This window comes from Cygnus olor, chromosome 15 (genome assembly GCF_009769625.2).
Source record: "Cygnus olor isolate bCygOlo1 chromosome 15, bCygOlo1.pri.v2, whole genome shotgun sequence".
Taxonomy (NCBI): domain Eukaryota; kingdom Metazoa; phylum Chordata; class Aves; order Anseriformes; family Anatidae; genus Cygnus; species Cygnus olor.
The window spans coordinates 11192785-11210642 of record NC_049183.1 but is presented as its reverse complement, the minus strand read 5'-3'; the positions used below and the strand labels follow the sequence as shown (position 1 = coordinate 11210642).

Genomic DNA, 17858 nt, shown 5'->3' with positions numbered 1-17858 from the left:
TATTTCTCCTATAAATGATGCTTGTTTTTAAGCAACAATGCAACTGACTTACATAGTAACATCTTAATTATCTACGTAGAAAGGTATGAGCAATGTAATAAAGCTACTGGCAAAACCTACTAAGATGGGAGCTGTTTCATACCCATGTGCTGCCATCTGTGTGCAGTGGAGATTCACCAGTTGCCTGTATGACTATAAAAATATCTGTGGACTCCTCAGTGAGGGACAGTGTACCATTCCTTGTGGTGTGCACAAGTAAACTGAAACAGAGGGTGAGAGGAGCTGCTGATGTGTAGAGATTAAACTGCACTGATGCCAACAGTGGTATGGGATAGAAAAAACAAAATGGATTGAGTCTATTTACTACCATTCCAGTCATCTGCCCTTTTTGGAGTTACAGGACTGTTTCTGTGCACCTTCTCCAATCCTTTTCTTCTTTCTGCTCCTTCTCAAAAGTCACTACTGGCAAGGGAAGTGGGGTGGAAGCTCTGGTTTCTTTTGATGTAATTAAATGAATTCCTCCTCTCTAGAAAAGTCAAGGGGACTTTATGGACTTGCTTCTTTTGAAGCCACATTTGCTCTGTAGTTAAATTCTGTGCTTCTCCTCCCAGACAAGGCACTGGAAGGCTCTGTTCCTTTGTAGTGCTCTGATCTTCAAACAGTTCTTCATTGCTCTTAATACTTTGAAAATGGACTACTGTAACTTGCTATTTGCTGGGCTGAATAAATCAGATGCTTTGTTTGAATCCCTTTACAGTAAAGGTACTACTTTGCCCCAGTATTCAATACTTGTGTTACAAGGGGAGGCAATGGCAATGTGTTGTGAATAGTCTAAAGTTTCTGCAATAAACTGTGATCAAAATCTCCATTTTTCTTTAAAGTTGACCTAAATCTTTCAGTCTGTCTGCAGGGCAAAAATCTGGTAGAAGTAGAATTAGGTTCACAGTTGAACTGAAGTCACATGCTTTAATGTTCACTTGTAGAGGTGCAACTTTCTTAGGCAGTGACTCACTAATAGAAATCTTCAATGCTCAATACTAAATTTGAAGTCAAAGTTCCAACTATTCTCTTTTGATGTACACTTAAGTACCTATGTCTGTTAAATCATACTAAGTTCTATTAAAGGCCAACAACATGCTGTACTATCAAACCTTTACCTGAAAAGGGTTTACATGTGCTGTTTGGAAGGCATCCTCTGATCCAACCATACTACTGAATAGCCACATTCACACTTCCATGTAACATTGCAGTCCAGTCTGGATTAAGATAACTAGTGCTTTAGTGTTATCCATACAATTACACATATCAGGGCTGATTTGGATTTTTTTGAGTGATCTTAAGCACTCCCTTGCTTCTTTAATACCTTCAAGATCTGCTTGTGTGACAAAGACCTGTGGTTCTTCACAGATATGGTTTGAGCAGCCACTGTAGTAGAGCTATCTAACCTCTACCCAAGCACAATTTATACTTAAGCAATTCACTTCCTGAATTTAGGCAGTGTTCTTATGCAAGTCTCATAACTGATCGTTCTAGGACTATGATAGGACAGTATAGACCCCTCCAGAATAAGGCTATTTCACCAGTATGAAAAGACTCAACTCTCTCTGAAGTTTGAGGCTTTGACCTGTTGGGCAGAACTTGCATCAGTTGTGTTGAAATAGCTCAACATGTTTCATGTCCAATGGCACAGACACATCTTTCTCCCAGATCGTCCCACTGGATTATAAACATCTCTGAGTACAGATGTCCTAGAAATAACTACTGATTAATTGGATTCCAGTTTCTTAAGGATTACAAAGGGTATGGCTATCCAACAGAACGGATGGCTGCTGGTGGAGGCTGTTGTGGCTGTATTTTGGGGTCAGGTTAAATCTAGGGAGGAAAATCTGCTACTTCATGGAGAGCTACTGGATGCTCTTCAGCAAGAACTTCTGGAGGCAAATGGAGGGCTTTCTGCACAAGGACATCTGGAACTGATCAAGAAGGAAGATGGGAATTTGTGGTGTAGAACAGATACCAAACTAGCAAAGATGATGAAAAATCAGACTTATGTAGGGGCCTACAGGGATCTTTGCAGAAAGCTGTTGCAGTTATGTATAGCAGGTTTGGAGTAAAAACCTCAGTTAACAGTATTACATTCATTGTAAAGCTCCTTGTTTTAATCTTCTGTTTGAGCTGAGTCCCTCCTGTTTTAAGTCTACAATGCTAGCGATCAGGTGCTTTTGGTGCCACTTTCAGGAAAAGGAGCAGTTCTGTTTCAGGGCTGTGGCTGACCTGGGTAACTTTCTACAAAGCCAAACTTCTTTGTCTCAACAGTCAGCATATGAGAGGTTCTGGCTTAAGGGAATGGTTAGTGTTGTGTTTCTGGTCCCCTGGGGAGATCCATTGCAGAGCAATGAGTATATTGGAGGGTCTGGAAAACATTTCCTCCAAGGAAAGATAGAAACATAAGTTGTTTTGTCTAGAGAAGAGAGACCTCTAAGTGAATAGCGTTCTTAAGGAGAAAGACTCTTACTTGTTCATGTCTGCAGTGAGTAAACCTGGAAGCATTACAAGTGACTGGAACAAGGAAGACTTCAAGTTAGACTGTAGAAAAAGCACCCTTTTCAGGAAGGTGGGCCAAGGGATGTCCTGTCTGAGAGACATAGAGCCTCTCACCTTGGAAGTAGCTAACTTTGGATCACAGATGACATTAGCATGATTCATTCTGCATCGCAGTAACTGTAACCTCTGACATTTACAGGTCTCTTACAATACTATAACTGTGTTCTAGCAGAAAAGTGGCTGAAATATCAGTTTTACAGAAGGTAAAAGATGCTGAAGGTCATGTGCAATGAAATCAGGTGCATTGGCACAAAGTGAGTTCCCTTATCAATGAATCCAGTAACCTGTTGCTGAAATGCTAGGTTGTTTTATCACTTCTGTGATCTCTAAATATATTTAACACCTATAGTTAATTATATTTGACAGATGATTACTGAGGTAGTAAAAAGTAAATGAGTGTAATATCTGGTCCTCTATCCGCTGGTCACTATGCTGAAGCTAGCACAATCACTGGCATAAGTAGGAGCGTTCCTCTACAGAACTCTTCATGTGCAGATATCTAATTCATGGTTTTATCACAGGAGCTTCAAAATACATTCAAGCACTCAATGTATTCTGCTTTGAAAAATACATAAAGGCTATCAATTCAAATTGTTTGTGAAAAATCACTGCAGCTGGGAAGAATGAAACTTGATTCACCTAACCTCTGATGTTTAATATTATGTAAGTGAGATCTTGTATGGATGCAGGCTTTTTTGTCATGCACTTTCATTAAAATGTCTAATGTAAACATTGGCAACATGTTTTCAGATGTAGATTTTCTTAAATGCTGATATTGTAATATATGATAGTTCTGGACTTAGTGGAGTAGACAAAAACGCTATTACATTACCTATGTCACATTGTACAACTGAGAAGAAACATCTATAGGATTTTTGGCCACTTTGATTTTGTTGTATTCTTTTCAACTAAAGCATCCTCATTTGTAAGAAGTTGAATAAATGAAGGAGGATTGTGGAAAGCCTGTTCTACCAGGGACAAGGTGAAGATCATTGTGGCACTATCCATGTGTTAATCCATTAGTCTCTATTCTTTGTGTTTCCAGGACATGAATGCTACAATCCATTTTAATAAGATCTGTGTTTCAAGTACCAACTATCTAATATGAATTTTTGGTATGGAAAGAGTTCATGTCTCTTGTGGGCAGCAAGATATTTTTTTAGATGTAACCACATGCAAAAATTGTGGCCAATCTTAATTTAAATTCAAAGCTGAGTGGTGGGTCCTGATCAGAATTAAATTGCTTTTTCGAATGAATGACAGTTGTAATCATTATTTTAATCATTATTTAGTCCTGAAATTGGCTGGATCCTTCAGAGAAATTAAGATTTAAGAGTTTTCTGTAAAACCACTTCAAGAAATTGAATGTCCTTCTAAAGAAAAGATAAGTGAAGACATTAATGGCAAGATAATGAAATAAATACAAAAATACGGTTCTGATTTGAAATTAATTTGCTTGTTTTAAGAAAACTGGTTTGCTTTACACCGTTCTAAGTGAATGCTGCCTTGAGCTATTTCTGCTTACATAGACTATCACAATAATAGATGAGCAATTCAAATGTTATTTTATTTTAAGCTAATTTTCAAAATAAGTCATTCTCGTGTGTGGGGAAACTGTCAGAGAAATAAAAAGGCCTGGTCACAGCTACGTTTAAATCTGTACATGAGGGCAAATCTGAAGCCTAGTGTTTGAGAGATTCAATATGTGAAAACATTGAAGATTGAGTAGGTGGCTAAAAAAAAAAAAAGGATTTTAATCTCTGTTCTGACTTGCTGCTCAGCTCCTAATCCTAATTTACACTGTTCTTAACTCAAGGATGAGCGCTAGCACAGGAGGGGCTAGCGCTTGGATGTCTGCGGGTGTCTGAGTGCTGTGGATAATTTAGAGCTTGTGCAGTCTTCCCTTGGGAACAATCAAGCAGGGATGCTGATTACTTTCTAGGGTGAATGGATGAATTATCATGGATTTTGTAGGCTACTAGAACCCATTCAGAAGTTTGTAAGTGTGGCCTTTGAACTGTATTTTCTTCACTTGGTTGTCTTCTGGTGTATCCTGAACTCCTGCCCACTTGCTGACTATTGTGTTTAAGGGACAGGAATCTGCCCTTCCATATCACAGCTGCAGTGGGACATAAGGGACTGTTCTCTCCCCTTGCAATTTTTATTGCATTGACTCAGAAAAATCAGTTTTAACAGATAACTCTAGGGGGCTTATCTTGTGACTCCTCATTAGACGTAACATCCATCTGAAGACCTTGGCTAAGGACTGAAGAGATGTAAGCATTCATGTCTCTGCAGCAATACTTTTAACCATACGCTTTTTCAGGATAAGCTGAACACAAGTTGAGGTCTGTTGCAGTGGCTGGGAGCAAGGACAGAGCCATTGCTGGTGTGTAAGGTTGGTTACTTGGTGCACTGAACTCTGCCTGGGGATGGGGCAGCATGGCAGCCAGGCACTGCCTGTGTGCTTGCACAACTCAGAGCATGGAAAACATTGTTGGGAGAGCTTTAATGCAAGAGCAAAAGCCTTAGAGGGGTCATGGAAACTTTGTGAGCCCTGCAAAATTTGTTTGGTAACTCCCCTCAGTGTACAGGCTGGTGATGGCTTCTGGGAGGAAAATGAGAAATGCACTGTGGATGGTATGCTTCAGCCACTTATGCTCTGCTGCTGTAGGGTGACAAGGATGTGAAACTGCATGGAAACAAACCCGAAGTGTAATCTCAAGCTGTGTAGAAAGCTCTGGTTGTATAAGAAAGCTCAGGTAATAGGGTACTTTTGGTAAAGCAGAAAACCCTTGCTAGCATGAGCAAAGCTTCTGAAACAATCTTTTCCTCTTTTTTGTCTCCTTTCCTCTCATTTTCAATGCACAGCAGATATGTATATGTATCTCACTAGCTTCAAACCACTGCAGGGTTCCCTACAATGAAGGGCACATGTTCCCACAGCACTTCTGGGGGGCTTAGCAGAGCTTGTCCACTCTGAAGCGTTTCTTCAGGGTTTTATCTTTTTTACCCTGTAGCAGTGCTGACTTGCAGACAGTCCGCTTGTAGTGTTTACTGACTTCCAGCTTTTCCACTGGCAGCACAAATTCAATCAATTTCATATTAGTTCAGCAACCCACAGTAAAAGTAAAGGCCAGTAATATTGGAATATTATAATAGCTCTGTGCATGGGCTTGAAAAATTTGCTGTGGTGGCTCACATGCTGTTACCTAAAATCTCAACTTCCATGCATAGCCTCACCAAGCAGGGTAAAATACCTCTGTCCTAAGAACTTCTTGAAGGCTGTTAGGCAAACATCTGCTAGGAATGGATTTGATGTTGATTTGGCTTTGGGACACACATTAGGTGACTTAAGCACTTTTCTATGTTTCTTCAGAGGGGAATACAGGAAGGAGGGTTTCTCCTGTCACTTGTGGGTGTTATCGTAAACGGGTTTCTCTCACTTAATTCAGTGTGTGACTTGTGTGGCTGTTTCCAAGCACTGTCATCACTGTGCAGCAGAAAGGAGCCATTTCCTTAACTCCTGGATGTGGGCCAAGAGAGTTGGCCCTCTGTCCTTTCCCACCACTGAGCCTGGCTTCAATAAAGCATCCTGGAGAAGTGCTGGTTCTGCACAGCCTCTCATCCCTTTTCAGGAGACTGTCCCCACTCTCCAACCTGCTCTGTCTCTGTAGGAACAGAAAAGTCAGAGGCCATGGCTTGTATCAACCAGGGCAGGGTGCTCTGGCAGTCCTCTTGCCACTTGACCACTGTTTGGCCAGGAAGATGGTGCTAGAAGTGAGCAGCATTGCTGGTCTCTGCTGCAGGAGCCTTCATGGTATATCTGAGGGCTGAAGTGCCCAGTGGATAGGGGCTGTGGGGCCAGCAGTTACCTCCAGAGCCCTTGCCTTGCCCTGGCAGGGGAAGGATGAGGGAGCAGGACAGGGCCATTGGTAGCCTGCCAGGCTATTGAACAAAAAGCATCAATTCCCAACTCTTCCCCTGTGCCCTGGCTGAAAGGGCCCATACAGCCAAGCAATCTAATGGCTAAAATCAGCCTTTTAGCAAGGGAGCCTGCTGCCTTGCTACCTGCAGGTGGTTGTTCCCTTGTCTGGTGGTACTGGTGCATCCTGCCTGAGTTGTCTGGGAGAACTGGTTGTGTTTATCTAAAGCTGCTCCTCTCCTCCACAGCACAGCCTCGTCCTGCTAAAGAGGAGGCTAGGTTGCCTGCCTTCATTCCTTGGGCCTTCTGGGAGAGGGCAGTTGTGGGCTAGGATGATGCATAGTCTATGGCATGCAGCAAACACTGGCTTGAGGAGCATACTTCAGTATGCCTCAGATGGGTGGAGACAGGTTTGTTGGACTCAAAAGGCAATTAGATGTCCTCTAATGTGTGTGTGAGTATCCCTTCCTGGAGGAAGGCCTTTGGGGAAGACAGGCTGGGAGCAGAGGAATTGGGAATAATCCTTCATGGGAAGGAGTAGAGCAAAAGGTAGAGGTGTCCAAGCTGAAATACAGTGAGAAACAGGACAAGCAAAAGGCATGTAGGATGCCTGGACAAATAGCAACTCAATGTGCCTCTAATCATCTATCTCCCTGCTTGGGACCAGAGCTCCTGGCTCTCCTTTCACTGCCAGTGCCTTACAGGCAGCCTCTGTGCACCCAGGTGAGCCAGAGGGCACAGTTAAATGAAAAGCTCAGAAGCTGCTGCCTACAGGCTGTGCTGGCAGGTGTTCACAGGCTGCCTGGTGTGCTGTCCTCTGGGAACTGGGTGCTGGCTGCTGCCTCGCTGCTCGAACCATGGGCTTCCTGGTGGTGCCTCATCTGCCAGGTGGAATCTGTCCTTGGTGCAGCAAAGCTCTTGAGCTAAGTCTGGAGCAAGCACACCCTGTGCAGTGTGGTGGTGAAGCTGTCCCTACTTAAGGAGCAGGCAGTGAGGTAGTTACTGTTGTGCTGAAGATTACAGCAGGTACAGTTCCTTTTGGTCATGTGTTGCTGGGTCACGTCAGTGGAATATGAAGACCATAGCATGGCTGCATGCAACTACGTGGAAGGAAGTGAAAACTGGCCTTACAGCTTTTGTGCTTTACTATCACTCCTAGGCAAAACCAGGATATCAGATGGGGAAGGGACTCATTCAGGTGTTGGCAGACTGCTTGCCCTGTTGCCCTGAATTTTCTTTAATGTGTCTGTGTTTAGCTGTGAGCTAAGGCCATGTGAAGGCAGCATGGCTATATTAAGAGTAGTGAGAATGCATTTTACAACTTTTATTGATCTTGTTAATTGTAATTGATCTAATATTAACTTTATACTGGAGCTGTAACTTGTGAGTTTAAAGCTGGAGATAAATGCTGACTCAGACACAACCATGAGGAACACTAACTTCATGGAAAACTTTTGTAATAGATTATCAAAGATTCAAATGGTGGTGATGAGCAGCTGATTCACCTGCCTGTTTTTATGAATTTGACAAAAAGCTAAAGCTATTGTGAAGGGATCTTATGTTTCCTTAACAAATAGTTCAGTGACTTGTGTAATTATTTGAACTTTCTGAACTGTAAATTGCATGGCTACAGACTTGTCCTTTCTAGTCATGCAGGAGCTCCACAATATTTTAGTGTTAACTCCCTTGAAACTCTCACTCATTTCTGTGCAATTTATTTTCATGTTTTCCATAACGAGTTAATCTATTTTGAATGAAGTGAGTTGCTTGCTGTATGACTGCACTGCAAAAGCTGCTTCCAATTCGCATATTAGCTGTCTGGCACAGCCCCATGTCCAGTTCCCCAGCATTATTGCTGTTTCAAGCTCAGCTCCACACAGAAAATGTGCATAGGTCTCCCCTCGTTGGGATGGGCAAGAACAGACAAACCTGGCAGTTGGTCTCCAAAGCTTTGACACCTTGGTGAGTATCTGCCTGTACAACTGCTGTTAAAAGCCTCCCTGAAGTTGTGTTTACAACTGCCCAGCCACAGACCAGGCTCCCACCACGCTCAGTGCCTGCAAGACCCAGAAGGAAGTTCTGCACTATAGATTTTACATGATTTAAATCTAAGAAAATCTTTCCTATTGATGCTTTCAGGGCAGAGGAGACTCATCCAAAGGTCACTACTTAAAGTGAATCCAGACTCCTGGGTAGGTGATGTATGTGCTGAGTCTTTGTTTTTATTAGAATATGAAGAGAAGCTAAAGTAAATGACACAGACCCCAGTGTCCTACCTGCTAGGCATGTGGGATGTTTGGAATATGTAAGCATTTCTGCTAATGATAAGCCATCACTCTAAATGCTGTATGCAGCTGCAGGTGCTCTATTATTCAAGACAAATCATTGCTTCATTTGTTTCCATCAGAAACCAACTTAGAGAGCACATCTCTGAGGATGGGAAATGAAATAAGTGACTCTTTCAACAAGAATTACATATTACTGTAGCTTTGGCATTATCAAGATCTAGTTTATCAGGGTAAGAAAACTGTTTTTTAATACCACTCTGAGATGTATTGAGTTTGGAGGCAGTAGTTGTGAGGAATGTGAAGAAAATGAAGTGATGCAAGGGAGGAAATCTGGAGAACTCTCTGGCAGCACTTTAGATATTCGAGTAAGATGCTTAACTTTGAAACTATAAGAATTCTATATTGATCTATAAGATCCATATTTTGCAATCAGATGCTCAAACTGGCATTTGGTCTGCAAGATCCACTGGGGTTTATAATGCGCAACTCCAGGTCAACAAAGTGCAGGAGGTTTGTGCTCAGCTCAGCCTTCAGTTGTGTGCTGAAGTGTTTTGTTCAATCCTGGCCTGCAGTCTGATTTCTAGTTCCCATCTTCACAAGGTACCAAGTGCCTTTAATACCCTAGTGAATAGCAATTAATGACACTCAGCTACTTCAAATGCTGCGATAAATTGCAGCATCTCCCAAAGGTGGCTATTAGAGCTAATCAGAAAATGTTGTACTTCCTGCAGAAAATGTCAACTTCTTGTTTTGAAAACCAAAAGCAATCAGAATAAGTTGGATCTCTAAGGAAAGGTCCTCTAAAATAAAGCTGCATACTTTTTCATAAATATTTTTCCTGGCCAAAACCCTAGATTTGTCAGAAGTTTTTTTGGCCAGGTTTAGTGACTATTACTAATACTGCCACATACTATGATGCAGTTGCAAGAAATTTTAATAGACGCTCATTCTTTGAGAAGTTCATCTCTCAGACTGACTCTGTGGTTAAGAATATTATGGCTTGTGAGATTTGGGGGAAGAAGTATTACAAAGCAGAATATCAGTGTTTTAAAAGAATGACACTAAAAACCTCGAGGCTTAAAATTTATGACCATCTGTACCACAAGATTTGAGTGCAAGTGAATCAAATGAAATTTTGCTGAACTTGAAGCAGGTTTAGTTGTTTTTTCAGACTTGGCTTGAGTTCAGTTCTGAATTTTTAAACTCATTTAACTTCATAATTTTAACAGACTTTCTCTCGATGAATTTGTCTGACCTACAGAAGCCAAGTGCAAAAGCAGATACTGCTGTTGAACACTAACTGCTTTTTTTGGAAAGTGCTGCAGCTTTCATTTTAATATTAATTTCAACTCTTCTGTTAAGAAATCCCTTTGGTGGCTTCTAAAATCCACTTGCTGTTTTATCTCCGATTTATTTCTACTGCTTCCAACTGGACATCTAGAGTATACAATCGTATCATTAATATTTTTAATTCTGGCACAGTAATTGCTAACAAGTTTTGCCTCTTGACATTCCCGGAATGATTTAGGCTAAACTTGCAAAAGGTGTAGTTGATAGTAACACTTGTCCTGGGGTTGCTATTTTACAGCATTAAACATTATGCTGCGTGTTATGACAAACAAAATTGACCACTTTAAAAATTAATTAAAATAACCCAAGTATCCACACTGCTTTCTGGAAGCAGTATTTGTAAGGGAGATGTCTATTTGACCATTTTATCAGACTATTTTCTAGGGATGAAATGAGCATCAAAAACTTCTGCCAGCCAGTAAACAAACCCAAAAGCCTCAGATCTCACCTCTGGCTTTTAAACTGAGATCACAACTAACATAAATGGAAAGAGTTTCACTTGTATTCTGTGGGCTGTTTGATACCTGAGGTGGTCTGAATAACTCACTGAACAATGTAAGCTTGGAAGGCTGATTTTCAACATAAATACCTCCACCAGTGACACTACCTTCACACCAGATCTACTTGGCAGGAAGGCAATAGCTTTAGTCCAAGTTTTTAATGAATATGCTAAAAACCAACACAAGCACAGAAAGTAATTGCCAATAGAGAACAACACCATGAAGTGCTCAAAGAAAGGAGAGCAATAATGTGTGAGGCTCCAGCTGATGGCTCCTGGGCAGCCATGCATCCTACATCTCCTTGGCATCTTGGTCAACATTTCTGTGGAATTCATATGCTTTTGTACAAGGCAATTATCAGTCATTTTGGGCATGGCTGGGCCAGCCAGGCTGGTGGTTTGTTGCCAGTGCTGAGTGCTAATCACTTGCTGCCTCCCATCCTTGTGTTGGCAGGTGCAAAGCAGGCTGAATTTGGGTGGAGAACACTGCAGCAGTTCCTTGAACACAGCACAGATGGATGCTGCTTTGTAAAAACATGGATGTTTATGTGGGGTTATGGCTCTTCCTATTGCTCATCTGCTTCCAGGTGTCCAAATAGTTCTGGGTGTGATCTTTAGTGTGTTTTGGGGGAGGGAATTGTGGAAGGAGAAAGAGGTATACTTCTAAAGCTCATATTGCTCTGTTCAAAAGCTATTGTCTTCCTGCAGATAAATAAAATAATCACAAACTTAGAGCAAACTCAACTTCTGCCCAGTGAATATATACTGAGAGCTGGCTAAACCATGCAATGAAATTGAATTCACTGCTGAGCTAGCCTTCTTTCTGCCCCTGTGATCTGTGAGGTGACCCTGATTCCAGCAAAGGGATTGTTCCTAGGGATTTTCTGCTTAAATCTTGTAAATAAAATTCAGCTTGTAAATTGTTTTTTGCCTATTCACTACTTGTGAGATGTATCTGTAATGTGTTTATTCAGATGATGCTTGGAAGCAGAAGTATTTCTCATGAATAATGGCTTCATCCAATGTAATGAATACAATGAATGCAGTGGGTTTGGGGTTGGGTTCAAAATGAATGGCATGTAGAAAGCAGCAGTGAGGATTTATTCTACCGTGCATCTCATTTTTTCCATCTCAAGTTATTGTCATATCTTGCACCTACTTAGAGACAGGAACCTGACAGACCTGTAACTTTGCTGGCTTTCAAAAATATCTGACTGAAACTGGAGGATGAGTCAGGTTTGGAATAGCTTCATACAATAGAAGTGGAAAGGCTGTTACTTAATAGCAGTGCCTGTTTTGGGGCAGTAATGTCTCCCCAGTCAGATGGCTAAATGCATGATACTGAGAAGTATTTTGAGGGATGTCTTAGAATACATAAATTGGTCTAATATAATAAATTGGTCTAAGATGAAAATAGCAACAGTGGGAAACAGTTATCTTCAAGTAATGTGAACCCCATTTTCAGTTATTTATGGTTTTTGGCAAACATTTACCAGCTTGAAGGTTTTTTTTTTTAGTTCTCAGAACAAACTTTCCTGTGGAAGTTGGGCAGAAAGGCTAGTGAGAATGTTTTAAGCTCAAAATTGAATTTTTCTCCCATGTATGTCTAGTTTAGCCCTTTGAAATGTGGCAGACATTGTGTCCTTAGTGATGTGCTTGTTGTCTCACAGAATCTGTGTTCAGATAAATATTGCAGTGGGGTGGGGAAGGAAGTCCCTGGCAGTTGGTGCTCTCTGTGTACAGTGCAGAGGGTTTTGGGTGCTGGCTCTAGGTTTACAGCAGAGGGGTGGGGACTTTGCAGGCAAGGGGGGAGACCTCTCCCATCAGTAGCTCCCATATGAAAATAACCTTTCCACTGGAATTTGGATCGTGCTCTTCATTGATTACTCTACCAACCCTACCTGCTCTGTGCTTCTGTATGGGACATTGAAGGAAAGAGGCTGCAGGAGGAAGGGTTAGAGGAAGCAGCATTGTATGAGGCTGAAATGCTAGCTATGCACACAGCATCTCTGGTAATAGTTCTTTAATAAGTCAGTTTAATTTTACAGGAATAAACATTGTTAAAATACTGTTGCCCAGCATGTGGGATACACAACAATTCTGCATAACTTACTTGGTTTCGTTCCTGTTGGTCACTAAAAAAACATATTGGAAATGGCTGCCTCTTCCTAGATAACTGGTTTCCTGTTCAGAGTAGACAAGCTTGGAAATGAGCAAGACTGAGGACTGTTTCTTGGGCAATTTGAAATGATAGCCCACTTTTTGGATGTACTGAATTCGTGAAGGTATTGCCTGCGGAGGTGACAAATCTATTAACTCCCACCACATGGGGTATGAGGAGAACTTGCTCCATATTCTGCTATACCAGCTCTCCTATGCTCAGCGCTAGCTATATCTTATTCTTTCAATTTCTCATACTCCTGGCTCTTAACAATTTATATAAACAAATGGATCTATTCCCAGCATGTATATTACATAAAACTGTTTTGTTTTTTCAACAGTAGACTGATATTGTGAATGCAGTGAAATAAAGCATCTCTTTAATGCAAAGAACAGAGCTACTGAAAGTTTCCATGTGTGATAGGAAGGAGTCTAAAGCTCCCTTCCAAAGGCAACATATATTCTTTATTGCTTAGGAAATTACTGCAACTGGAGTAAACTTGATCCTGCTGAGATCAATGGGAGTTTGCTATTGGCTTTGCCAGCAACTCCTCCTTCCCTTTATTTTAAATCTAGGATAAGGCAGACAGAAGGGTTTGGGATATAATACTGAGTTTTAGGTGTTTTTTAACTTTGCTAGGGAGACTTTGCATTTACTTATGCCATGGCTCAAAAATGCCATGGCAAAGCAGGGCTTCAGTCGACAGCTTTAATGATGTATGATTATTCATAGCTTTCTGAAAATGTCGTAAGTAGTTCCACTTCACATGATAACATATACTTTCCAAACAAATACTAGGGAGCTATCTTGATTTGCAGTTTCTTACAGTACAGTTGCAGGCTACTGAGTGAAGGAAAACTATATTTGAGATATGGAGTTAAGAATGAAAGTCAAAGATTAATCACTTAAGTGCAGATGTTTGGTCTTCAGAGCTGTTTCAGGGTTTTACCTGAAGTACTTCAACTGGTCTGAGAAATGCTTGTTATGTGTAAGACCTGTGCTGGTTTTTTTTGTATGAAATAGTCTCCCTCCTTAAACATTCCTCTCAGTGTAAATGTAACAGTTCTGGTGGAACCTCTAAATGGCTTTATATTCTTGGCCTCATGAAAGTCTACATCCCTGTGATAACTACTTGCAACATGTGCTGTTCTTCCCAGTCTATGGAGGCTGACTCCCTTTGAAATGGGAGACCTGGGATTGATTTATTTTTTTTGACCAGTGCTTGTGTGGCTTTTTCACCAGGGCAGTGGCATATCAGATCACATTTCTTCACTGCTCCAAGAATTAATGATGTAAGGGGAGGGCAGAACTGGCATATCCCATAACTTGCCATGGGGTCAAATACCACAAGACAGCTACAGGCAGAAGAGTATCTTCTGAGACAGCTTATCTGAAACCAGTGATTCTGGCAGGGATCCCTAGTAATGGCCATGCTAGGCTCAGAGTAAGACCTCATCTCCACCAGTGTTCATCCCTGTGTGATTTTTTGGAGTGACTGAAGAAAGAAGATAGAAATGTGTATGTTAAGGTCCATGCACATCATAATGTTATCCAGATGAGACAAAGATGGCTGGTGAAGCCTGTGCTATTGCAAGATAAATCCCCTGCTAGTTTGTCTGCTGGAGGCCTTGCTGTTGATGTTGCTCAGGTGGTTCCAGGTGGCCATGCGACATCCATGGTGGCACTTCATTTTTGCATTCTTCGTTCATGGAGTCACATTTCTGTGTCTGGGGAGATGTACAGCTTGGCTAAACACATTTTCCCAAAAACAGCATATTTCAACAGTAAAAAGGCCATGTCCCTGTGATAACTACTTGCAAGATTTAGCAGTCTTTTGAGGACACAACTCTTACCCATGAGCTTAACACAGACTGGGTGATGACTAGCACTCAAAAAGCTGATGCTGGACTAGGTTCCCTGGTCTTTCCAGAGTCCCATTAAATAAGAATTGCAGCAGACCTAATGAAGGCAAAAAGACTGTTAATGTGTCAACAATAAATGTGGTGTCTAAAGGGAAGTTGGGGTTATCTCTGGCATTGTATGAGTATCTCAAACTATATACCAGTGATATCAACTATTACTGCTTATACCATGTTAAGGCTTTATAAAACAAACTGTCATCACTGAACCAAAGATTACTCCTGTTGTCTGCTATATATAATAAAGGAGGGTGACAGCAGTCAGACTGCTACAGAATGATAAGTTGAGAGGGAGAAATGCTGTTGAAAATCATTTGTGACAGTGACACTTTAACCCTTTCTGTTTGAAAGATGGCCAGCCAGAGATGGAGACAAGTAGGTGGGAGGAGAGGCGGGACAGGGGGCTGTGCGGTCACTTCTGAAGTGCTCCGTAATTCTGCCTCTGGGGAGATGAGGATGATGAATTAAATGTCACCCACTGCATGTGTTGTGCAGTCAGCAGTGCCAAAAAGAGTTGCTAAATGATCTAATCGCTCCCAGCAGGCCAAGGGAGCCTCAGCATCAAACCTCACCCTGTGCTGAATCAAGAGGAGATCACCTATTACTAAATGTTAAGAGGGATCAGGATTTTTTTCAGGTTGCTATACTTGCAGGATCATCTGTGTGCTTTGCTTCCACCATAACTTCTTCTCTGGGGAACCGAAACTTGTTGTTTAACAACGATGCTGCTGAAATGCTTGTTGTGTAATATAAACACAGAACCACTCTCACAGCCTTTAAGATAGCTGTGTCATATTACAGACATATTGTTTATATTAAAACCTCAATGTTTACTGCAGGGATATCATCCCAGAACAACAGTGCAGAAAGTACCCTCCTCCTGGTCTGTTCTACCAGAGTAAATTGTAGTAAGACAAGGGGTTTCCTTTGAAAAACCTCTTGCAAGTCCAAGGCAGAGAGAAAAAACCCAACACCAGCAGCCATATAACCTTCAGTGAGAGCTCCTAGGGAAGCAGTACTGATAAGGGTGCGTTGGCATTAGGAGAACAGGATTATTTATATGCCAGCTCATTACTCTTTACAATTGTAAAGCAGAGACTGTTGGAAAGCTGTAGGGAGGAAGGCAGTGATGTTCAGTATTGCTTATAAATAGGATAGGTACCTGCGTTTGCTCCTAGCTCCTGAGAGCTAGATGTTTCAGCCTGATTAAATGCAAGGGTGTCTCTTATTTTCAGCACAGGCTCCCCTAAGAATTCCTGCCACAACTGCTGTGGTGGATGGGTTAGATGTCAGGATATTAGGCAGATAGATAGGTAAGCCTATCTTTCTACATAAGTCTGTAGAAAGGTTGTTTCATTGTATTTCACTGTTTCATCTAGTTCTACTCTGGAAATGCTGTGCTATGGGGGAAAAATCACTATGCAGATCAGGAAACATGAGCGTGTTGCTATCATAGGAGGAAAAATATAAATAATTAAATATTGATACTTCTTTCACAGTCCTAATCTCATTAATATAAAGCAATTTCAGAGATGGGGAAGAGCTGATAACAGCATTGGGCTCGTGAGATATTTCTGTTTTCCATCCATCAGGCAGGTAATTGTGGGAGTTATGACTTTGTTAGGCAGAAATGTACAGCTCTAAAGAACTGATAACTGAGCATCTCTGCTCAGCAGACAATGGAGCAGCATCCAGTAATTGAATACATCAATAAGCTTTCACATCTCGTATAACTTCAGTGCCCTGGACAGGATAGCATTAGACATAATCATATTTTGATCAGGAGAAAATAGAAGTTGGATGAAATAATATCAATTTTATTTACAGGGTAGAGAAGAAGCCATCCAGTCTGTGACAGAAAAATGATTTTTTTATCTGGCTTTGATCTGGCTCTGGGCTTTGATTTGGTGGCAAATGGGTCTATAACTCATTTACACCAGCTGCCAGGCTTTTTCAAAGCACAGAACATTAAGCAGAATCCTGCTTTGAGGAATAAATACACAATCAACATAATAAATGGTGACAAAACAGCCCTGGCTCATTCTTGAGCATTTTAAGTCACTACAGCCTACGAGAAACACTTGATACCCAGCTCAAAAACTGCATATTGATTTGTGACCCCCTCGGGCCAAAGAGCATCTCTTGTGTAAGGTCTTAGAATAAAAGTAAGGGGGTTGGGGTGGGATGGGGTTCCTTTTTTTAAAAAAAAAAGTCATCTTTGTAGCATGTTGCAAGAGGAGGAAAAATTGGGGAAAACCTGTAGGGGAGGGCAAAAGAAGGCTTGTTTATGCTCTGGCAGAACAGGCTGCTTTTCAGTGACGTTGGCAGCCTGTGTGGTCTGGTTGGGACTGTCAAAGGAGCCAGGCGGTGCAGGGCAGTGCGGGGAGGAAGCTGATGGTGCCTACGTTAAAATGGGATTAAAGCTGACACAGAGCAAGACAAAAGCTTGCTGCTTGCATAAAGCCTCAAGTGTTTTGTTTCCTGGCATGGGAAGGGCAGCAAAGGAGCAAGGTCTGAAACCTTGCCAAAGCCTGGTACTTTTGGGGAGCTGTGCCTGCTTCCCACTGGGGTGCAATGGTGTGTTGCAGCAGGCTTCGAAGCCACTGTGTCCACATAGAGATGGACCTGGGGCTCTGGGTCTTCAAGCTGCATGTTGGCTGGAAAACTGGGTTCTAAGCCCAGGAAATCATCTAGGCAGCCATTTTAGTGTGGCTTTCCACCAGTCTTCTGAGAAGTGCATTTTATTTTCAAGATGCTTAGTCTGCCTATAAAGATGCACTTAAGAGCTGTATTGTGTGCTGCTGTGGGGCTAAAACGAGTGTCCTCAGCAGAGCTGGTCATGATGCTGCTTCGCAGGGCTGACAGATATGCAGGCATAGAAAATCCTGTGTTGTCTGCTGGGGATGTATGGGGCTGGTGTTTGGCTGAGAGCGTTGAAGGCTTGAGCAGTGGTTTTCAGGCTGGAAGACTGAACACTTACTGGGGCTCTTGGGGCTTCAGTGAATTTGTTTCCTATGGAAGGGTTCATGGCAATGCTTTCTTTATGAATCTTACTGAATCCTGAATTAAGCAATGGGGTCTTGCAGGAGACAACAGCTGAAAGATGGGTTGA

At 41.7% G+C, this 17858-nt stretch overlaps 1 protein-coding gene across 5 annotated transcripts in view; it reads left to right on the top strand.

Annotated features, from left to right (window-relative positions):
* Positions 1-17858, top strand: part of LOC121078775 — a 104479-nt gene that overhangs the window by 8291 nt on the left and 78330 nt on the right. For 3 of the 5 annotated variants that reach the window (XR_005824738.1, XR_005824737.1, XR_005824736.1), the window contains one exon: positions 8937-9047. The exons of the other annotated variants lie outside the window; for them this stretch is intronic. The gene's annotated coding sequence lies outside the window, so the exon portion shown is untranslated. The remainder of the gene's footprint in view (positions 1-8936; positions 9048-17858) is intronic. 5 annotated transcript variants of the gene reach the window in all.